Source organism: Mustela lutreola, chromosome 6 (genome assembly GCF_030435805.1).
Source record: "Mustela lutreola isolate mMusLut2 chromosome 6, mMusLut2.pri, whole genome shotgun sequence".
NCBI classification, from domain to species: Eukaryota; Metazoa; Chordata; class Mammalia; order Carnivora; family Mustelidae; genus Mustela; species Mustela lutreola.
Genome location: NC_081295.1, coordinates 110,082,421 through 110,107,524, shown reverse-complemented (window position 1 = coordinate 110,107,524; position 25,104 = coordinate 110,082,421). Strand labels below are relative to the sequence as shown.

Below are 25,104 nucleotides of genomic sequence, written 5' to 3'. Positions count from 1 at the left end.
AGCCACAAAAACCAAGAGGAAGCTGAATTAATAAGTAATAGGCTGGGCTTGCACACTGGCTGATGAGGAACACTCCACCAGCCAGAAAAGTCCAGTTCTTATTCCCACAGGTTGGAAGGACAAAGCAAATTGATCGGTCAAACTCGGGCTGAATGAGTGAGCAACCAGAAGGGCAGAGGGAGGAGCAGGAGAGCAGCTGCATGTGGAGCTACCACTGAGAGCCACTGGGACAAAGGTACAGAAGAATCTAAGAAGTCCATGATGGTGACAATTTTAAAAGCAGGATATAGGGGTGCCTGTGATGTAGTCGGTTAATTGTCTGCTTTGGGCTTAGGTCATAATCCTAGGATCCTGTGCTCAAGTGCCACACCCAGCTCCCTGATCAGTGGGAAACTTACTTCTCCCTCTCCTTTTGTTCCTCAGCCCCTCCTTCACCCTCCTCATGTGTCTTTCTGTCAAATAAATAAATAACATCTTAAATAAATAAATAAATAGATTAAATCAGGAAATAAAAGTTCTTGACAGCCCCTCCCCCAAAAGAGAGAAGAAAACTCTGTGACCACCGAACAGTAACACCTCTTTCTCTCTGACCCTGGCAATCTCTAACCTATTTTCTGTCTCTAAGAATTTACCTTTCTACATATCACATGTAAGTGAAATCACATATTTGACTTTTTGTTTCTGGCTTATTTATTTTAGCCTAGTATTTTCAGGGTTCGTCTCTGAAATAATTTTTTATGAATAAATAATATTTCATAGCATACACATACCACATTGTTTGTTTATTCATTCATCTGTTAATGAATTTTGTAATGTTATCTTTTGACTATTATGAATAATGCTACAATGAACACTGATATACAAGTATTTATTTGAGTTTCTGATTTAAATTATGTTGGGTATATGCCCAGCAGTGGAATAACTGGACCATATGATAATTCAATGTTCAGCTCTTGGAGGAAGCATCAGACTGCTTTCCATAGGGCCTGTACTATTGTCATTAAGAGCATAAGGGTTACAATTTGTCCAGAACCTCACCAAAACTTGTTGCTTTCTGTTTTTTTAATTTTATTTAATAGTCATCTGAGTAGGTATAAGTGATAACTCATGATGATTTAAAATATCTTTTTGAGTGATTACTGGACATTTGTTTATTTATTTTATTTTTTTTAAGATTTTAGTTATTTATTTGACAGAGAAAGACACAGCAAGAGAGGGAACACAAGCAGGGGGAGTGGGACAAGGAGAAGCAGGCTTTCTGTGGAGCAGGGAGCCAGACCCAGGGTTGGATCCCAGAACCCTGGGATCATGACCTGAGCCAAAGGCAGCAGCTTAAGGTCTGAGCCACCCAGGTGCCCCTGGCCATTTGTTTATGATTTTTGTAGGAATATCTGTTTAAGCCATTTGATTATTTTTAAATAAGGTTTTTCTTCTTTTTGATTTTTTGATTTATAAGGGTTCTTTTTTTAGTAAGTTAATAGTACTTATTAGTATTATTAATATATTCTAGATAGTAAATATATGATTTGCAAATATTTTCTCCCATTCTGTAAGTTGTCTTTTCACTTTCTTAATAATGTCTTTTGATATCCAAATTTGTATTTTGATAAAGTCCAATTTATCTATTTTTTTTTTCTTTACTTCCATTTGGTTTTGGTATCATATATAAAAATTCATTGCTAAAGCTGAGTCACCAAGATTTACTCCTACATTAGATTAGCTCTCATACTTATACCATTGATCTATTTTGAGTTATTTTTTTCTGTATGTGTTAGGTAGATATCAATTGCATTCTTTTGCATGGAAATTCAGTTCTCCTAATACCTTTTGTTGAAGAAACTGTTCTTTCCCCCTTGTGTGAGCTTGTCATTCTTACTAGAAATCAGCTAGCCATAGATCCATGTGTTTATTTCTGAACTGCCAGTTCCATCCTATTGCTCTTGCCTTATGCCAATACCATGTTCTTTTAAGTAGTTTTGGATGGTGTTTTGAAATCAGGAAAAGAAAATCTTCCAGCTTTTTTTCAAAATTGATTTGGTTATTTGAGGTCCCTTGCAGATCTACATGAATTTGAGGATTGGCTTTTTCATTTCTACAAATGAAAGTTTTGAAATATGATAGGGATTGCATTGAATGTGTAGATTATTTTAGGTAGTATTGACATCATAACAATATTAAGTATTCCTGTGTATGAACTCAGGATGTCTTTCAATTTATTTAGATCTTCTTTCATCATTGTTTTGTAGTCTTCACATCAACTGAGTTGATCATGTTATTTTTTTCCCCTTCTATTAATATGATTACATTGATTTGTTTATGTTGAACCACCATTGTATTGCTGGGATAAAACCCACTTGTTAATGGTGTATAATCTTTTCCATGTACTGTGGGATTGGTTTTGCTAGTATTTTATTTAAAATTTCTATATATATTCTCAAAAGACAGATTGGTCTGTGATTTTATTTTGTTGTAATGTCTTGATCTGGCTTTATTTTCAAGGTAACGGGGAACTCAAGAAATGAGTTTGGAAATGTTTTATCATCATCTATTTCTTTGAGGTGTTTGAAAAGAATTGGTGTTAATTCTTCTTTGAATGTGTGTTAGAAGTTTCTTATCCTGAACTTTTATTGTTGTGGTGAAATTCTTTAAGTACCTAATTCCTTATACTTACATCTTACGGTATTTAGGGTGTTTTATTTCATGTAATTTGGTTTTCCTTTTTCTGACTGACTCATAACACAGTGGCTCCTACTTGACCAAGAGTAAGTTGATACATTGTAACTGTAGAAATTATTAAAAGATAGAAATAACAGTAACACTGTATTTATATAAACCCAAGGAGTACCTGGATGGCTCAGTTAAGCATCTGCCTTTGGCTCAGGTCATAATGCCAGGAGTACCAGGGATTAAACCCCACTTAAGGCTCCCTGCTGAGCAGAGCCTGCTTCTTCCTCCCTCTCCTTCTGTCTCCCCATCCCTGCTCATTCTCTCTCTCACTCAGTCTCTCAAGTAAATAAATAAAATCTTAAAATAAATAAATAATTAAACTAGAACTTTTTCTATAAGAAGTCATTTGGCTCTCAATTTCAAACAGGTAAAATTATAAGTAGAGAAGCCACTTCTACTTTCACCTGAAAGTTTTAGGAGACCACTGTTACATGTGGACTTTTTTTTTTTTTAAGATTTTATTTATTTATTTGACAGACAGAGATCACAAGTAGGCAGAGAGGCAGGCAGAGAGAGACGTAGAGGCAGGCTCCCTGCTGAGCGGAGAGCCCAATGTGGGGCTCGATTTCAGGACCCTGAGATCATGACTTGAGCTGAAGGCAGAGACTTAACCCACTGAGCCACCCAGGTGCCCCACATGTGGACTTTTTAAACATAGAAGTAATATGATATGTTACACTTAGTTTAATCATGTTTGTATTACCATCACCTAACGTTTTGTTTTTAAAAAAAATGTTCCACTAATTATCTTTAATTAATGGCAGTGATGTAATTAGTTGTCACATTATTTATTAATGAAATAGGAAAATAAAGATTACTGCATTATCTACAATTTACAAAACTCCAAATGGTTTTTTATCATAATTTAAAAAAACCTCACCTATCATATTTTAAGGCACAAGATATAATTAATTCAACACATGTTCTCTCAAGATATATGACTGATTTATATAAAAAAATAGAATTTCTGCTGTACGGGAAAGAAACCATCTTTAAAACATAAAATGCAAATTTAAAACTTTAATTCTACTGAGAAAACAATTTAATCACAAGCTGAGGCAATTTTTCAGAAATATCTGATTGATACATTTAGTGGTAGACAGGTTTGAACACAGCTGAGTGCTGAGTTTCAAATGATGGCATGATATTTGATTTTTTGCTCTCTCAATTTTTGATTCTGTATTCCTCTGTGTATGTTTCCTTATTAGTTACTCTTTCCACATGGTAGATCTGGACAACTCAAATGTACATTCTTTTCATGTCTTTACATCTAGCACTTGTATAAGAGGAAAAAAGGCACAAGTGATAAGACATTATGGCCACATGGAAAAGAAGGTCCATAAATATATGGTTTCTTTGCCTGAAAGAGACAGCGGATCTGGAGATAAAGGTTGAATTGAATAGCAAATCCTTCAAATGTTCAATCCTTATGGGATATTCAGGGAAATCAAGGAAGGTCTTGATCCTGAGGCTGGAACAATTATGTAAGGGTTCCCTAAATTCACAATACTTGTTCTCTCAGGCCCGTCTGGTGTCTGTGCAAAAACATGCTCAAAACCCAGCTTTCCATAATAGCCAGCTGAGGTAGGGAGAATGCCATGGACAGCATAAATTCCTTATTCTCAGTATGGAGAAAAATCTGAGTATGAGGTCTTCATTTTAGTTAGTCTGTGTTTTTGTTTAGCATCATGTTAAGATATTCCTTTGTCTTTAGGCTGACTAGAGATAAAGGTCTAGAAGGATGAGACCTAGTGAATTGAGTTACACAAGGAAGATGGATAAATTTTGAGTCTAGAAAAGAAAAACAATCTTGAAATTATGTGGACTCAGTATCTATCATTATAGAAAAAAAATGGAATGAGAACAAAATGGAGCGATAGGGATTTTATTTAGTCATATAACAGCGTATATGTGAATATGCTATCCTCTTTATCTCGTAAAATACCCAGTAAACTTAATATGAGTGTCTAAACTCCGGAGTGAACTTAATTATGAAGAGATTTTTATAAGTTTATTAACTATTTTAAGTTATTTATGATAAATTAAGAGGTTATTCATAAGAGGACTATCACATTTGAATTTATTTTGGCTATCCTGATGCAATAAGATGGACTCCACCCCAACAGGTTTGAATGCTAAGACTAATGGTTACCCACATGCACACGTGGACACATACACACAAAAGATGGTATGAAAAACTTTATTACGAACATAATGAGGTTTTGTGGGAGAACAGGGCATGTTCTCAAGCTAGTCTGAAAATATCTTGAGAAACAGCAATAAATGAAACTTGGTTTGAGATTTTTATGGTTGTTAGATGGGGGGCCAGATTTAGGGTTCTCAAGAGCAACATGGTTTGAGTCTCCTGGAGACACAAAGGAGAAATTTTTAGAAATTTCTTATTATCAGCTCAAATTTCTGGCAAACAAAAAGCAGAGGGGTATAGAAGTGTTAAAAGCTATGTAAGCAATCCATTATCAAAAAATGGATTCATGCTCTTTTATTATAGTGTTCTTCCACAAATACAGGATATCCATAACTAGTAAGAAGATTCTTGTTTTATATGTGCAAGAGGTTGAACTTATGAGGAAGGATTGAGAGAATGCTAACTTTTAATAAAATAATTGAAGTGGAACATTTCTCTATGAAATGCAAATTATCAAAGTAAACCCAAAAGTGGAAAATCTAATACAATCAACAATAACTAAAATTAAAAAGAAAAAAATCTACCTCAAAATAACGTTTAAACATTAGGTTAAGACAGTGTTCTGGGTGTGGCACCTGGGTGGCTCAGTGGATTAATGCCTCTGCCTTCGGTTCAGGTCCTGATCTCAGGGTCCTGGGATTGAGTCCCGCATCGGGCTCTCTGTTTGGCAGGGAGCCTGCTTCCTTCCTCTCTATCTTCCTGCCTCTCTGCCTACTTGTGATCTCTGTCTGTCAAACAAATAAATAAAATCTTTTAAAAAACAATAATAAATAAATAAAAAGACAGTGTTCTGGGGAATTTCTACTAGATCTTAATAAAAGAGAATTTTACTGTTATTAATTTTCCCATAACATACATTAAGACTTTCCAAGTTCTTTAAATACATAACATGATAACAGCAATAATCAATATCAAATTATAATTAGTTTGATGAACTAAGAATGAATAAACAATTGGAAATGTTTAAATTTCTTGAAGAAGAAGAATGGAAAAATGTCAAGGAGGAGGTAAATATTATGAGAAGGATAGGTATGGTCTGAAGTACTTTTTCCATGATCTCATTTGATTCTTACAACATCTGTATAAGAAAATACTATTATTTTTATTATTCCTATTTCACAGGCACATGAACTTATCCAAACTTATCCTATGTTATGGAGCTGGTAAGGAGCAGAACCGTTACAAGAACACATGTCTATATGATCCCCAGAATCACAATGACAAAGATGAGTATGAATGAAAAGTGGGTCTTCAATGAATTCATAAAAAAAATTATGGTTTATATTTATAAAGTAATTTTTCTATGTATATATCTAAACATTGTACATATTTATCTATATAAGCTTATATTTGCATTTATGTTTAGAAATGTAAATACAGGTTAAAATATGAAGATTATATATCAAAATATTAAGTTTTCATGTTTGTATATTAGAATTACCTAAATTATTTTATTTTATTTTAAAGTTACAATTTAAATTTTTTTTCACTCATCTACCTTTACTAATATTTGCAATTAACATACAAGTTAATTTGCTCTGTAACAAAACTAAATTATTATTATTTTTTAAAGATTTTTATTTATTAATTTGACAGAGAGAAATTACAAGTAGATGGAGAGGCAGGCAGAGAGAGAGAGATAGGGAAGCAGGCTCCCTGCTGAGCAGGGAGCCCGACGTGGGACTCGATCCCAGGACCCTGAGATCATGACCTGAGCCGAAGGCAGCGGCTTAACCCACTGAGCCACCCAGGCGCCCACAAAACTAAATTATTAAAAACTCAAAAGTAAACATGAGGTAAGAGAAAGGATACATAGTATTTGAATAGTTATTAAACTGGAGTTTTAATTGTTGAATTATTGAGAAATAAATGCATAAAATATGGATCTTAGCTAACATATACCCATAATTTTTCAAACCAGATGGTCATTCATACTTTTATATTTAAAATATTTCTTCATTTTTCCATAGACAGAAGACCTTAAATTGTATGAAGAAGAATGAGAATGGAAGTAACCACCTCATTAAATTAAATATGGGAATTTTTTTGATTCTATGCTGTGAGTACTGGATTGCTTATTAAATTAAATAAAGGGCTTTACTTTGATCCCATGATCTGAGTACTCTACCTTTAGAACAATTAAATAACCAGTTACTTGTAGACTATTTTATCACAAAAGTCTTCTTTTACTGATAAAACAGATTATTTTTTCTTCATTCTTGCTAGCATTTCCTATATCTGTTAAAGCTTTTACTTAATTAAGTTAATTAACTGAATCTTCATTTGGGGGGCCTCAGATGTTTCTGTGTTTTAAAAAATGATAAAATATATTTGATGTGTTATTCTTACTATTATTCTAATTAGAAATCACCTATTTTCTTTTAAAAGAAAGTGTTTTCTAACCCTTCTATAGCTTATAGTAGACCTCAGTTTTTTTGCAGCACTGGCACAAGTTTTAATGAGTTATCACAATTTGAAAGGTCTATTCACATGTAATTTTAGTTAAATCAAATATGTCAAGAGATTCAGATTAACCACTAACTATTAGAAATATCACTACAAAATAATTGTGTCAAATTGATTTGAACCTCCCCGGAAATTTTAAATGCCAATATAACTTAAATTGTGTGATATTTTGCTAAGAGTCATTTACAATAATCCATGATCATTAGTGACAGGTTAGCTAAATACATGTTTCAAATATATCAAATGTTTTAGAAAAAAATAGTAGAGAATAAAATCTGAAGTATGTATTGTATTTTAATTGAATATTTTAAAATTTCAATCTATATTCCATCTACATGTATTTCTTGGAACATAAAATCTGTTCTCTGCATTTGTTTTTAGGTGAAAAGAGGGGAAGAATGTTAATAGATATTAATTTTTACCATTATTGTTTATAGCAAAGGGAAGTCAAATTTTCAAGAGTAACACAAGTTCTGAGTAGAACACTAGAACCAAATCTATACTATTGTGTGTTTGAATTTATCTTTCTAAATAAATTGTAAGGCCTTTTCAGATTGTTTTATTCTATTCTGATTTTATTTCTGGTGACAAACTGAAGGTCTTGCTTATAGTAGGAAATGCAGGTTGAAATCTGATTGCTATTCATTTTTGTTAGATAATATAGCAGTAAATGGCAGTAGTATTTTCATTGAATATGAAAATGATAAAGGATAATCTCTTTGTCTCTCTGACAAATAAATAAAATCTTTAAAATAAATTTTAAAAAGAATTTTAAAAGTTAATATTTAAAATGAATTACATAGATAACAAAATAAATGAAGCTTATAGTTTAATATTTTGAGGAGAAAAATATTCTGTGCATGGTTTATTCTAAAACTTAAAAAATGTTGGCACATTAGAATAATAAGTTATTCTTTGATGCAAATTTAAAATACACTGTGTATGGGCAAAAAAACTCGAGGACTGTATTTGTGACTAATTGTATAACAGGTTATTTTAGTTTCTGTTCTGTGGAAAGTGTAAAGCATTCCAACGAAGGGTTTTAATGTAGATTTTTTTTTTTGCACCCATGCTGTTGATTGCTAAATGTAATAGTCTGATCATGACGCTGAATAAATGTGTCTTTAAAAAAAAAATACACTTTTGAGTAATTGATTTAAAATTTTAAGTTTTTTTAAAAATTATGATCATATGTACTATTGAAATATATAGGAAATCTTAAGACATCATATTCATTTCATTTATGTTTCATTTATTAGTTTTATACAAGTTTTTTGGTACTTTGGAAGATTTAATTTGTTAGGCAAATATCTGAGTTCTTAAAATGTAGGTCAAATACATTAATTTTTAAGTGTCAATCCAAGTTTAAGAAAAAATAATTAAATTGTAAACCCTTCCCATTTGATGGGGATTATTAATATTTTTCTATGTTTTAACTTGGCAAAATCAGATTTGTAAACTAAAAAGAAAATCTTAAGAAAGAATTATAACTTGGGATTTCTACCTTTAATGGACTGAATTTTAAAGTATTAATCTCAAAACCATCATAAAATTAGTAACCTTCTGTGCACAAAACGTACCATGGAGGACACTAAAAAACCAACAATGGTTAGTTAATGTTATCGGTGACATAAAAATCTAAAGTATCATACATAAATATTAGTAATTTACTTAAGTTTTGTCCATTTTAGCCAAATTTTAGGAATTTGTAACTTTATGTGTTATGAACTTTTATTTTCATAGAATTAAACATGCATGAAAAGTTAAATAATTTGATTGCTTAACGTCTTTTGTGTATTCTGCTTCAGTCCATCTTTTTTTTTTTTTTTAAGATTTTATTCATTTGACAGAGATCACAAGTAGGCAGAGAGGCAGGCAGAGAGAGAGTGGGGGAAGCAGGCCCCCCACCAAGCAGAGAGCCCGATGTGGGGCCTGGTCCCAGGAACCTGGGATCGTGACCTGAGCCGAAGGCAGTAGCTTAACCAACTGAGCCACCCAGGTGCTCTGAATTTTAATTTTTTTGTAGTAAATGACTAGCAGAAGAATTTCAGGGTCTGCAATTAATATGATAATTCTATACTCAACTATTTGAGGATCTAACAATTTGTTTTCTATAGTGGCTGGACTATTCTTTTATTCTCACTGGTGATGTATGAGGACCAATTACTTCACATCTGCATCAACAGTAGTTGTTTTCCTTTTTTAAAAATGTATTATAGCCATGCTACTGGGTGTGAAGCTATACATAATTATAGTTTTGATTTTAATTTCCTTAATGACTTATGATGAGATAGTTTTACTGTCTTCCTTTCCAATGTGGATGAGTTTTATTTTTTTACTTGCCAAATTGTTTTAAAAACTAATGCTTATAGCTTAAGAATAATCTTTTACACTTGTCATTGTTGGGACTTACTTCACCTCACACTGGTTTCAAACAATGCCTGTTACCCTTCCAGAGAGTTCCAATTTAGGCAAAAAGTGATGAACGCTTTGCATCAGTCCTTTACATATCTTCTAGAAGAGCTAGAAACGGCAGATAAAATACACTTTGCTTCCTTCAAGACCAAAGACCATGGTCCCACACTGAGAATGCAGGCTGTCACCTTCAAGAGTGCTGCTGAGCTGGCAGAGGCTGGAAAAAGAGGAAGTTAAAAAGCTACCATTTCTTACATTTTTAAGATGCATTTTTCTTTATTCAGCATTTGCTTGTTTTTTGTAAAGTTTGCCTTTTTCAGAGTTAGGAAAATGTTGTTTTTGAGAGTTCCTGCTTGTTTTTTCCATGTTTCTATAGAGGGGTGGGCATCTGGAGCTATAAACTCTACCATTTTGTTGATAGTACTCTCTCCCCAAATCTTTTTATTTTTACTCTTTCTATCTCTGTTTGTGTACATTTCTGTGTGTGTATGTGTAACTATCATTCCATTTGGGATCGAGTCCTGCTTCGGGCTCCCAGCTCCATGGGGAGTCTGCTTCTCCCTCTGACCTTCTCTCTCATGCTCTCTCTCACTTTCTTTCTCTTAAATAAATAAATAAAATCTTTAAAAAAATTAAAATTCAACAAGCACAAATACATGTCTAGGCATGTTCATAGCAGCACTATTCACAGCTCCTAATTCCACCAATGGATGAATGTATAAGCAAGTTATGACATATGCATACAATTGAATGTTATTTAGCCATGTAAGGGAATGAAATATTGATGCATGCTCCAGTGTGGATGAGTCTCCAAAACACTCCAAAAAGATAGTCACAAGAGACCACATGATTCTATTTATATGAAATATCCAGAATAGATAAATCCATGGAGATAGGATGTATATTGGTGGTTACCAGAGGATGGAGAGTAGTGACTCAAAGGGTTTTGCTTTGGAGTCATGGAAATGTTTTGGATCTAGATACAAGTGGTGATTGCACATCAATGTGAATGTACCAAATGCTTGAAATGGCTAATTTTATGCTATGTGAATTTCACTTTCATAAATTATTTTAAAATATTTGAATAATTTTTGTTTATTGTTGATCATGAATCCTTGGATATCATTTCCTGGAACTTGCATTTCTAATAATTAGTTTTAGAGACTTAGATGTGATATATTTGACATAAACAAAAGTTCCTTTTTACTCGGTTTGTAGACTACTTCAAATTCACCAGATTTTATTCATGTTGAAATGGTTGTTGGATGAAAAGATAGTGAATAGATAGATGGAAACAGAGAATAAATCAAATTAAATACAAAGCAATACATTTCATAAAGTTAGGTGAATAATATGTTACTTTTTTATTAATAGTAAAAAATGAAGGCTGATCATATTATAATTATAAGTAATACATTTTTAACCAGTTCAAAGTACTTCATCTTATTTTTCCTTTATAATCAGATATTTCCTTACAAGTCTTTGGCTTAACTAGACTCAGTTACTATCTAGCCTCATTGCTTATGTTCCTACTTGCTCCTCTTGTTACAGTCATACCAGATTTTGTTCAGTTACTCTATAGTGTTCTGCTTTTTCATTTTTTTCTTTTTCCCCTATGGAACTCTTGCATCCCTTTAATGGCTCCTGAAAGAATTATCCCTATCTCTTCACGGAGAAAGTCCCTCATGAGCCTGTTCTAACCTAATTCTCACTACATGTTTAATGGACTTATGCATTATTTAGGTCTTATTTCTTAAGTTCATTGACTATATTTATCTTCTTCCCAATTTGACTACCAGCATGTATGCATTTGGTAAAGTGACTGAATGTATTAAGGCTTAGATGGAAGAAAGGGTCCAGAGAGAAAGACCAGCCAGAACAGGAGCAACCATTACAAACCCATGTAGAAAATGGATTCCATTTTTATGTAATTATTTATTTTGGTTTAAGTATTTACTTAAGATTTTATATTTAAATGCATGCTATTTATTTAAGATGCACTGAAGTCGTATAATCTCCTTTAGAGATTTATTTCTTTGTTCTGTTTTAATTTTATTTTTACTAAATACCCATGAAAATCTCTGTCTCCCATAGTTATCTAATATAATTAATGGACAATGCCAGGAACTCTACACAAGAGGATAGTTCTTAAATCACATCAGATACAAAGAAAGACTAGCTCATTCAGCTACTCAAGTTCTGTGATAGGAAAAGAAGCAGTAAAAAAGCAAATTTATCATTAGTAATATAAACACAAAATTTAGTTTGTAATTTTACTAATCTTTATTCTCATCAGTGAAATAAAGCCATGAATCAAAGGGTACTAAGATTTTGCTCTCAATGTAACCAACTTGGGCAATACATACATACATACATACATACATACATACATACATACATAGGTCCTATCATCAAAATGAACACTCTAGGAATTGGGAGCAAGCTATATTTGCCTCAAGAATTTGGGGCTTAAGCTATACCTTTAATTTATTCTCTCCCCATCAGGATAAAGTTAACATTTGCTTGCTAGTGATAGTTCTCAGGTAAGTCTCAATGAGATGTGCATTTTTCATTATTTCAACTAATGGATCCTATAATACTAGCCATGTTTCTACTAACCAAGTTTTTTCCAAAATTGGTCCCTTTTGCTACTTAATGCTATAAATGAATATAGTGGACTTTTTCATTAAATCTGCCTCTAATAAGATAGGACTGTTGAGATTGGGCTTAATAACCACCATGTAATTTTCCTCTATGAGAGTTTATAAGAAATATTAAATACACATCATCCTTCTTGAAGGCCAGATCCAATGTTTAGGTTTTCACACAAAAACTAAACTATAATATACATAAAAGAAGAAATACGTTTTATTAGCAATATGTTCATACAGTATAATCAGTGTGACAATGTTATGTTGTTTTGAATCCATAAATTAAAAAATTGCAGAATAACACTTTGACTGGATCTATAGTTTCTAGAAAATAAAATTTCTTCTATGTTGCCTCAGTAAAATGTAAAATATTCTTAGCCCAGAGGAAGAGACTTTTCTTGAGATTTTGTAACCCTTTAATGTACCTCATTATCCTGTTTCTTTCTCTAACTCACTAAATCCCAATGAGCCACTTTGACTTCTTCCTTGTAAACAAATAACTTAATAGGGGCCCAAGTGCCCTTCAAGCCATATTCAAAGAATCTTAAACATTACATCTGTCACTGTCCACATTCTTCCTGAAGGAGACTGTCACGACATGACCATACACTGTCTTGGGTCAAATAGTTGAGGATTAAAAAGAAGAGTGATTGGCATCTCTACATCCTCCTTTGTCTGACACATCTAATACATTGTCCGTATTTTTCTTTACAGACCTTGAATTAATAGCATTTAATTGGATTGTTCTATGTAAGTGGCTTGTAGAGAATTGAGTTAAAATAATTTTTTCTTCCTTATTCTTGCTAACTACATGCTGGTAGTGGAAGGGGAGCTATTGTAGCATGTACTCAAATAAGCATTTGCCATCAAGCAACAAGTCTTGATATGACAAGATACCTTCCTACTTCATTTCAAACAAAAAACTTTCTCTCATCACAAATAATTGTTTTATGCCATAATTAGGATCAGTAGGATGTATCTTTCTAAGGATATGAGAGATAAGTAGGCTTTTGTTATCTCCTGTTTTTCTCTCATACTTTTTTTTTTTTATTTTCTCTAAAATCAGTGCAACAAAACAAAGTGAAAAATTGAACACATAGGTTCTTTTCTAAATATTTTGCTCTAATTGTATATTCATTGGGTTTTGGCATAAAGCCAAAATTTATTAAGTCACAGTTATAATTCAGATACCATTCAGAGAACCTAATCTGTGAAGAAAATTAGAAGGGAAATTATCTAGGGAAAAAATCATAAAAGAAAATAAGATAAAAAAATGCTTCTAGTCTTTGAATTTTTCTTAAATTAATGACTTTGATCTTACCATTGACTATATTCAATGGCAATTCCTATTTGGAAAATTAATTGACTGAACTTTCTATTGTCAGCTGGGGATGCTATTTGCAAATTTTTTCCAGGGACTTATTTATTATGCAAAATATTTTTATTTACTAAAGTCCAATGTATCAGGTAAATATCACCTCTTTTCAAACCATGCAAAGGCCAAAATTATCTCAGAGCAATGTTGGAGAAGTAGCTAAAGATTAAGCTTTTATTAATATGATGTTAATCATTTGACTGGAAATGGAATAATGCATGTGTGTGGTTAAAAATATACATATTTTTTTCAAAAATATGAATATGTGGTCAAGTCCAACTTTTTTGTTACATACTTCATTATAATCTATCAAATAATTTCCTACTAAATTGAAAGGCAAATAAACACATTCTTCCTCATAATCATCTAGCTTTATAACACTTTATTTCAAAGTTCTTTTTTATCAATAAGATGTAGGTATAAAAAGACACTTGAATGAGAAAGTCATTGACATTTATACGATGAAGGAAGATGAAGACTTAGTGTAGACTTTCATTTTATATAAATATGTTTTCTATAGTATCCATGGCAAGTTGTCAATCAGACTCTTCCTGAACATTCTCCTGATAAACAGTGTATTTCATCTTGTTACCCTTTCTTTCTTTTCTTTTCTTTTTTTTTTTAAGATTTACTTATTTGATAGAGAGATACACAGTGAGAGAGGGAACACAAGCAAGAGGAGTGGGAGAGGAAGAAGCAGGCTTCCTGCTGAGCAGAGAGCCTGATGTGGGGCTTGATCCCAAGACCCTGGGATCATGACCTGAGCCGAAGGTAGATGCTTAAGGACTGAGCCAACTAGGTGCCCCTTGTAACCCTTTCTAAGGTTGAAATATATCGTTTCAAATGGGTGCTGGTTTGCTGTACGCTGTACTTCTACTTTTACATGCAATTAAAAATTAAGTCCCATGAACTTTCTTATACTTAAAGAAAGCTCTCCCAAAACTTTTATATATTTTCTTCTTTAAACAAGACTTCACAACTTTACCTACTACAGGCATTTTATGTAATTAGGTTTCCAGATGCTTCACGATCTTTCTCTGGATGCATATTCCCTTTCCCAGGAGCAATCTGGACATTGATCTCCATATATATTGTTATGCCTGAATTGAAAACAAAAATCCAGATGTGTCTTGACAGTTTAACATTCTTGTTGATACTCATTTAATCACAGGCTTTAGGGTTTATTCCTGCACTCTCAATTTTATTTCACAGACCTGTAAGTCTAGTCCAATTTCATTTTCCCACTGGTTTGATTACCATAGCTTTGTACTAAGTTTTGAAATTGGGAAATGTGAGTCCTCCAAGTATATTCTCTCTTTTTTTTTTTTTCCAAGATTATTTTGACCTATACTGGGCCCCTTGAATTTCCTTACCAATTTTAGTAGTTGGACAATTTCTGGGAAAAAAAAAAAAAGCAAAAACAAAACCAAAAAATATCTGGGATTTTGATAGGGATTACATTGACTCTCTAGATAAGATTGGAGAATATCATTATTTTATTAGTATTAAATCAATCTCCTAATCCATGTTATGGATTATCATTCAATTTAGTTGTTCTTTTTTTAATCTCTTTCAACAATTATTTATGGTTTTTAGTTTACAACTCTACTTCTTTCATCAAATCTATTCTTACTTAGAGTTTATTGAGCCTTTTGTATTTAGACATTATTTTTCATCAAATTAATTTTAATCCATCATAACTTCAAATATTCTTCTTATCCTTTCTCTCTCTCCTGTCTTTGATACTCATTAGGATATGCTGGTACACTTAGTGAAGTCTTATACTTCTATAAAGTTCTCTTTATTTATATCATTTCTTTTTCTTCGAGAGAATTCTTAAAGATTGCATAATCACTTAAAATGTCAATATTTTTCTCTTCCACTTCAAATCTACTATTGAGCCTATTCAGTGAATTTTTCTTCTTGACTATTAAACTTTTTTTTTCTTAAAGACATATTTATTCAGTGTCATGATGAGACCATAACGTTTAGCAATCAATAGCAGGGATGCAAATAAAAACAAAAACAAAACAACAAAATAAAAAAAAAAAAACTACATTAAAACCCATTATTGGAATGATTTCCACTTTCCACAGAACAGAAATTAAAATAAACTCTTAAACAATTAGTCACAAATACAACCCTTGAGTTTTTTGCCCATACACATTAGTATTATCTAAAATATGTCTTCTTTGTAGCAGCTAGGCCCTTGCCACCACTGTGTTGACTGAGTTCACAAATTTGCTCTAACTTATAGCTTCCCTGTCACTTCCCTGGCTCTTGTCTCCTGCTAAGCTTTGTTTCCTGTTAGTAATTAAAATGTTCTGCCACTGCCATAGCTACTGCTGCTGCTGGAACTACCATAGCCACCTTGATTTCATGGTTGGACAAAGTACTAGCCTCTACCACCATAGAGGCTAGAGCTTCTCCCTCCAAAATTTCTTCTTTCATGGGCCCCAAATTTGAAGATTGATTGTTGTAATTGCCAAAATCATTATAGCTTCCACCACCTCCAAAATTATTTTCATCATTACCAAATATATTATAACCATCTCCACTGACACTATATCTACCACCACTTCAACTGCCACCAGAGTCACCTCACCCACTGAAGTTTCCTCTGTGACCAAATTTGTCATTCCCATCAAAACCACCTCCACAACCACCAGTTTCCAGAACCACATCATCCTCTTTGACTGGATGAAGGACTATCCATCTCTTGCTTAGGTAGAGCTTTCCTTACATCGAAGTGGTGGTCATTCACAGTACAGTATTTTGTATTACAGTCTTGTCTACAGAGTCATCATATGTTACAAAAGCAAAGCCTCTCTTCTTGCCACTGCCTCGGTCAATCATGATTTCAATCACTTTCATTTTTCCATAATATACTAATCTCTTAGAACATGTTCTTCAGTATCTTTTTTTAATACCACCAACAGAAATCTTTTTCAGTTATGTAGACACCAGGTCTTTGAGAATCTTCTCTTGAGACAGCCTTCTGTGATTTTACAACTCTTCCATCCACCTTGTGTGGCCTTGGTTTCATGGTTTCATCCACCTCCTCCACAAGTGGCATATGTGACAGACCCCAAACCTCTTAAGCACTGGGTGTTTGGATCTCTCATTACCACACAGTCATTGTGCCATGGATACTACTGAAGACATATTTATATAAAATGAAAGTCTACACTAAGTCTTCATGTCATTTCCTAGTATGAATGTCAATGACTTCTCTACTGCTTAGGCTCTCATTGGTTGTTTAAAAGCTCAAACCTGTGTAAGCTCTTTGGGAGACTCTGCCTTAGACATAACAGGGACAGGAGGGAAGACTTTAATGATCTTTATTCAGTGGCATCCATGGGCAGAAAGGAGTAATCTAATGAATGCATCTTGCCTATTAAACTTTTAAACCCCAGAATTTCCACTTATTTTTTTTACATTTTTAATAGTCTCTATATTATAGTCTCTAAATTATAAGACATAGTTGATATATATTCCTTACTGCTATAAAAACATGTCCCTTAGTTTTTAATAATAACTGTTTATTCTGGCATTTGAGTTCTCTCAGAGGCAGTTTTTGTTGAATACTTTTATTTTTTTTCCCTTGCACATGTGACTTTTTTCATTTCAGAGAATGACTTTCAGTAATTCTGTATACTAATCCCCACCCTCCTCTGAAGTTTCCTGATGCTCTTCATGTTATTTGCTTTATTGATGGGTTGATTCTTTCAGTGAAGTCTACTTCTGCTGAAATGTTCAGCTTCTTCTAGCACTTTCCAGGGTGCATTCTAATATATTGTCACAATCAACATAGGATGGTGCTGGTTTTCACAGGGTTCTCTTTGATGTTCTCTTTCCCTGATTTGACCTGTTAAGCTTTTAGCTGATTTGCATCTATTGACATTACACTCAGCTCTTAGCCCTCAAATAGCCAGCTGATTGCTTTTTTTGATTACTGCTTTGACAAAGTCCAGAGACATAAATTGTTCCATAGTCTGACCCAATTAACTTTTGCATGGGTAACCTTGAGACCTCTCTTTGAGGCCTGTTCTAACACCCAGGAAGACTCTTCTTAGCTGCTTATTTTCCAGATTCTCTCTGCTAAAATTCTAGTTCTTCTACATTTTTACTTTTTACTATCATTGAGCTATCTGCCTCTTAGTTGCTTATAACCAAAATCCCCATTTCTTTCAATGGTGATTTTTAATTTCCTTGAGTTCTGTATGAAATAAAGTCAGTCCACTTAGGGACGGCTACTGATCTCTCTCTTATTAAGATCTACACCTTCCCCTGAACAAAACTATCTATACCACGACTTTGGAGTTGGGAATAAGGTAATGGCCCACTTCTCTCAAGAGACATTATGTGTTACAAATAGGGTACTGGGCAGAGAGGGTAGCCCTGGTTTTCTCAACTTGTCTTTCTTGATATGAAACCTCTACCTTGAGGCAAACAAGGGTAAGGGCAATTCAGGATGAGTACTCTCAATGTATCAGGGAGATACAAAAAAAGCAAACATAGGCATAAGATAGTAAAAATACTGAAAATGAAAATGTTGTGAGACTATATTAAAAGCAGTTGGCATTGATGGGTCCACAACCTAACTTCAAAGGAGCAAGCAGCAAACTGAAAATGAATCATGCACAATAACGAATAAAAGCAGAATATCATAGAAAAATACTTTAAAAGACTGAGTGAAAACAACTGTCAATCTAAAATTTGAAATTCACTAAAATTCTGAAAGCATGTCTGTATAAAAATATTCTCTACAAGATTTATAAAAAAGAAATTTCTCTACAAGAAAAATTGTAACTTTTTTTTCCCCAGTAAAACAGCATTAAAAATGAAAATAAATGCAACCAACAAGGAGAAAAAAAACTGAGCAAAGTTCTTGGGGAGTAGAAAAGTATCTAAGATGGAATTATGAAAATATAGGTATCCCCTACTATCTGAAAGTAGAATGTTTCTATGAAACCTTCCTTAAGCCAAAATGGCAAAGAAGTCATTATCATTAATTTAGATGAACATTTTTTTTTAAGATTTTATTTATCTATTTGAGAGAGTGAGAGAAAGTCAGAGCAGGAGAGGGGGGAGGACCAGAGGGAGAAGCAGACACCCTGCTGAGTGGGGAGCCTGATGTGGGGCTCAATCCCAGGATCCCAGGACCATGACCTGAGCCAAAGGCAGACGCCTAATTGACTGAGCCACCCAGGCTCCCCTAGATGAGCAATTTTTGAGCATTCCCAGACCTCCAAAGCAACTTCTCTTAGGCTTTTCTGATACTTTAGTACCCAGGTTGCTAAAGGATGACATAATAAATGGAGATGAGGCACAGATGCTCACAGACACAACTCAAAGCTAGGGTTGCTTGATGCTGAGATGCTGAGTGTAGTCCAGGGGAAGGAGACTGGTGGGGCCACTCTGCTCTGGGTACATGTTGCCTCTGTAAGGGCTCACTGTAAAATAAACACTAAACACGTTTTGCTTTTCAGCTTTTTTGATAAAGTCAAAATCCTCTTTTTTTTTTTAATATTTTATTTATTTATTTGATAGATCACAAGTAGGCAGAGAGTCAGGCAGAGAGAGAGGAGGAAGCAGGCTCCCCACTGAGCATAGAGCCCAACGCGGGGCTCGATCCCAGGACCCTGAGATCAAGACCTGAGCCGAAGGCAGAGGCCTTAACCCGCTGAGCCACCCAGGCGCCCCCAAAGTCCTCTTCTTAAAATGATCTTTAATTTGGCAAAAACAGATACTAAGTCTTTCATAAAGGTGAAGTGATGTAATACGAACTTTCAAAAAGCAGGAGATACCTGTATTGAAGAGTGGGAGAATAATGCAAGTATAGAAAAGGGGACAAATCGTATAGAATGGAAAGTTCAGAAATAAATCCACAAATTTACAGTCACACAATTAATGAAAACATGCCCTGAAGTGTAAAGATGTAAACTTTTCATTAAACTGCTCTGGGTCTAATGAGATATATGTATTTATAAAAATAATAATGAGGGGCACCTGGGTGGCTCAGCAGGTTAAGCCTCTGCTTTCCGTTCAGGTCATAATCTCAGGGTCCTGGGATCAAGCCCCACATCAGGCTCTCTGCTCAGCCAGGGAGCCTGCTTCCTCTCTCTCTCTGCTTATCTCTGCCTACTTGTGATCTCTCTGTCAAATAAATACATAAAATCTTTAATAACAATAATAATAATAATGAATTGTTTTCTGTACCTCATATAAAATTTAAATAAATATAAATAGAAATGTGAAGTTTATCTACAAAGCATGTAGATAACATATGATATTATCTTTGTGAACTTGGCATTGCCTAAACTTTTTTTTTTAAGACTTTATTTATCTGACAGAGACAGAGAGATCACAAGTAGGTAGAAAGGCAGACAGAGAGAGACAGGGAAGCAGGTTCCCCACCGAGCAGAGAGCCTGCTGTGGGGTTCTGTCCCAGAATCCTGAGATCATGACCTGAGCCGAAGGCAGAGGCTTAACCCATTGAACCACCCAGGCACCCCTTGGCTAAACTTTTTAAACAGTAATACAAAGCACCAAACTTAAAAAACAAACAAACAAAAAACCTAAATCAGACTTCATTAAATTAAGTCAAAAGGAAATATTAAGAAAGAGAAACAAGATCATCTGACTGGTTCAGTTGTTACGCATCTGCCTTCAGCTCAGCTCATGATCCCAGGATTCTGGGATAGAGCTCCATATCGGGCTTCCTGCTGAGCAGGAAGCGTGTTTCTCCCTTTCCCTCTCCCACTCCTCCTGCATGTGTTCTTCTCTCGCTGTGTCTCTCTCTGTCAAATAAATGAGTAAGACTTTTTTTTTTTTTTAAAGAGAGAGAAACAAACAAACAATTAAAATTGTGGATCTTAAAAAGGATTTCCAAACTACTTTTATTACATCAGCAGAAATGTGTGTTTTCATTTTGTTCTAAGCTATCTCCAATATACTTTACATTTCCACCAAGTGAAGAAATGGGCACTGTGAGCATTTCTATCCCAGACTTTATTACAGAAGAATAAAGTAAATTACACTTTATTCAGTAGCTTTCTGTTGACTCTGATTGTATCTTCTGCTCTAAATAGTACACATGTATTCACTGAACCAAGAATAACTCATTTCAAACTCATAACTTTTACCATCTCTCTCTTCTCTGTAAGGTAGAGAATGCCAACAATAGTTCACAAAATTGTCAGTTACCACAAGTAGAGAAGCTTGACTTAAAAAAAAAAAAAAAGTGACAGTGTTTCAGAAAAGGGGAGGATATTCTTATAGACAACAGAGCTATTTTTATAATATTATCTTAAATCAAATAAATAAATAAATAAACTAAATCCAAAGTTTATACAGATTAATTAACTGATAAGAAATAACTGAATTCTTGTTAAAATATACAGTATAGCTATTATATTTATAATTATTTGACAATGGATGCATATAAAGGAAAGTACACAGAGTACTCTGGAAATGTAAGCATAAGTGAGATACACAGCAAGAAAAAATTATGAGTTTCTAAAGGAATACTATGAACAATTGTATGCCAATATTTTGGGTAAATTCCACAATCAATATGAAGCATTGTACCTCTATTTGAGCTCTTTCTAACGTCAAATAATTATTTTTAAAAAACAAATTAATATCTTAGGGATTTAAATTAAGCTGAGGGAGGCATTGGTGACCCCCAGAGATTCTATAACAGAATTAATTATTTTCTTCTTTTTATTCCCAAGGTAATGCAGTTAAAAAAGTAGACAACAAATTTAATTCTGTGGCTTCAGAACTATAATGTAATTTGAATTCACATTCTCACCAGGTTCCTTAATTGAAAGTTATGATATAAATTTGGAAAGAATGGATCCTGAGTATCTGAATGGAGGTTATTTTGTGGAAGCAAACAAAATCTGAGACCTCCTTTAGTAGTCTTTCTTCCTGTGACTGACAAGAGCAAAGTTAATAGAAAGTACATCAATTCAACAAATATCTATTCTTCAGAATATGCAATTGATTTATTCCACAGATTAGGTGGTCCTTTGCTGAGGGTCTCAATAGGCTATATTTGAGGCATTGGATGGGTCTGCAATCGAATGTGGTACTCGGGTTTCCTCTTCTAAACTCACTGTCAGAATTTGCTTTCTTACAGCTGTGTAACTGAAGACACCTGCCATTCCATGTCATGTGATCTGCATGACATGGAAGGTTGATTCTTCAAGGCTAACAAAGAAGAAGTTTGTGCAGCTATGAACTTTTACAACTTTTTCTGTTTTGGAACTAGAACTTATTGTAAAAGGCTCAGATCATTAGTTTAGGCTCATCCATGATAATTTCCCTTTTGATAACACTTTAGGAAAAAAAATACATATATGTTATTTTTGTTTGTTTATTTACTTACTTACTTATTTACTTATTTATTTGAGAGAGAAAGAGAGACAGAGAGAGAGGGACAGAGCACTGGGGGAGGGGCAGAAGGAGAGGGATAGAAAGTCTCAAGCTCCTTGGGGAGCCCCCTGACACGCACTCAATTTCATGATTCTAAGATCATGATCTGAGCCAAAATCAAGAATCAGATGCTCAACCAACTGAGCCCTCCAGGCGCCCTTTCTCTTTTGATAACTTAAAGTCAACTAATTGGGAAATTTAATTACATCTGTAAAATCACTTACCCTTTGCCATATAACACAACCTGATCATGGAAATATCCCCTGTTATTTATATGTCTCACTGTTACTCAAAGAGAGAGAATTAGACAGGTCTGTCCAGTGGGAAGGAGAAATCTTGTGGACTATCTTAAAATTATGGGTGCCAAAATTTTCACTGTGTCTCCTTCATAGATGCTTCTATTATCCCCATGTCCTCAGAGCATTTCCCTTGTCAATATGTCATCCAAGTGAGATTGATGCACAAGTTAAGATAATTAATAATGTTACAATTTTAGAAAGCTTTCTTTCCAAAGAAGTAAAAGCCCTGCCAAATTATGTCATGTCAAAATAAATGATGTATTAAAACAGTCATGTTCTCAATGTGATAGCAAGGAAAAGTTTTAGACATTTGAGAAGATAACTGATAAAATATGAAATTAAAACATTAACTTGTTGATGAACACTTCCACTCTTGTGATATACTTCCAATTCAAACTCATGGCAGTTGTTCCATCAAACAAGTGGAAGGTATATGTAGAAGTTTGGAATAAAAACCTATTAAGTTATATTTAAAACACATGTGTTTATAAAACTTGTTAATTATACCATTTAAATTTTCTACTTATATTCAGATTTCACTACTGCATTATTCTATATATTTAAGCAAAAGTGGTCTAATTTTAAAAATAAATAAATAAATACCATGACAGAGAGAGAGAGAGAGAGATCGATCCAGAGCCTGCAGGGTGGGCACAAGATGAAGGGTCGGATATGAACTCTAGCTTTTGTGGGTAGAATCACATGCACAAGGAACACACCAAGAATAAGGATCCAAGAATATAAATGTCTCCAGGGCCCCCCACCATTCTTATGTCCCCCTTGAAGCAGCAGTGTTAGGAGTACAGTCTACAGCAATGAACAGCAGTGGGAACCAAAGAAACACTTTGAGAAGAGCAAGTGCCAAGTGTAGGTGTGGTTCAAGCACTGGGGCCTAAATACTCAAGGCAGCAAACAACCAGCTGTAACAACAACTTCAACAATTGCAGGTCTGGACATTGGATGAGGCTGGAAAGTTAGCACTGAGCTAGGCAAGGGCCTCAGAGCTGCTGCCCCAGCATGTCCTCTGTTTCCAGAGTGAGGGGTAGGGGGAGATAGAGAGTAGTAGATTTATGCAAATCCCTCTGCCTAGCCCCTTGGAAGTCTTCCAGCCCCTTCTCTGTTTCCAACACAACCACCTCCTGGGGAGCCTCTGTGCAGAGTGCCTAGTAGGGACCTTATCTTCCCCTGTCTCAGCCCTAGCTTCACCTCAGAACCCTTTGCAGACTTTGTGTGATTCCTTGACATGGCAAGTCAACTCTCTCCCCAAGACCTTTTGGGGGACCCTCCATTTCCTCATGATGTCTGAGTAGCTAGAAGGCAATGACTTTGTGGACAAGAACTCCAACCTCAGGAGCTTTCTGAACTTATAGAGGACCCTGTCTCTTCTCTACCCTGTAGATCCTGAAGAGAGGATAAGGAACCATACTCCTGCACACTGAGTCTGTCCAGGTGCCTGAAGCATGAATGGCTGGGCTTCACCACTGGTTATCCTTCCACAGCAAGAAAGCACCACTATTTCTATACCCAACCTGTCAGTAGTAGACCTTTGCATGTTTTCACTGTGCTGCTATCCTAAGTTGTGTTACTATGAATGTTTTGGAGAAAAATTGGTATCTTCACAATATTGAGCTGTCCAAACTAAGAATATTATTTTTTGTTCACTCATTTTTTTAAATAAAGTCTCTCCACAAAATGTTATTATTTAGCAATAGAGATCTTGCATATATCTCTGTAGACTTATTTCTGGCACTTCATCTTTACTATTGCCTAACATTTTAGATGATAATTTTAATTTCATTTTCATTTATTTGTCTTAATATGGGATTCAGTTCTTTATTTATATTTATTTTTGGTTGAGGAACCTAGCTCAACTCTTTTTAAATAATTTATCTGGACATTGTCTTGGACATTACAATTTGAAATTTAATAAAGTTCATAGTAATCTTGAAAAAAAGTGTTTAAAGAATACAGAGAGATAAACAGTGTTTTTCATATTTCTTGATTTTGATGAAAAATAATTACAAATAAAGGAAAAATAATCAGTATTCCTGAAAGAAAAACACATTTTTTTAAAGTAGTCTCCACATGCCCAGCATGGAGTCCAACATGGGACTTGAACTCACATCCTGAGATTAAAACCTAACCTAAGATCAAGAGTCAGATGCCTAACCCACTGAGCCACCCAGGCATCCCCAAAACCCTTTTAGAAGGCAAAGGAAAAAAAATACACAAACCAGGAAAACTCAAAATGAATATAATAACATTAAAAAGATTTGAGACCAGCCATACTAGACATATAAATATATCAAATAGTCTTAACTCACAAAGCAAAAACAAATTTTATGGTAATTCCAAGATACAGGATTTCAAAAAGTAGTGGGAAAAAGGCTAAAACAACAGGATTGATAGAAGTACCCCAAATGGCTTTCCAAAATAAACTAAAGAAGCAGGAATTAGAATCCTGATATAAGACAAAGTAGAATTTTGCCCCCAAAGTTCATTGAGAAAAAGAAAATTTTT

The 25,104-nt window shown here is 34.1% G+C and overlaps 1 long non-coding RNA gene across 1 annotated transcript; it reads left to right on the top strand.

The window, feature by feature from the left end:
* The first annotated feature begins 133 nt into the window (after positions 1-133).
* LOC131833219 (uncharacterized) lies at positions 134-24,541 on the top strand. The gene is made up of 4 exons (XR_009354358.1): positions 134-235; positions 6,056-6,176; positions 6,904-6,992; positions 23,983-24,541. It is a non-coding gene; the product is annotated as an uncharacterized LOC131833219 (long non-coding RNA).
* Positions 24,542-25,104: the final 563 nt, after the last annotated feature.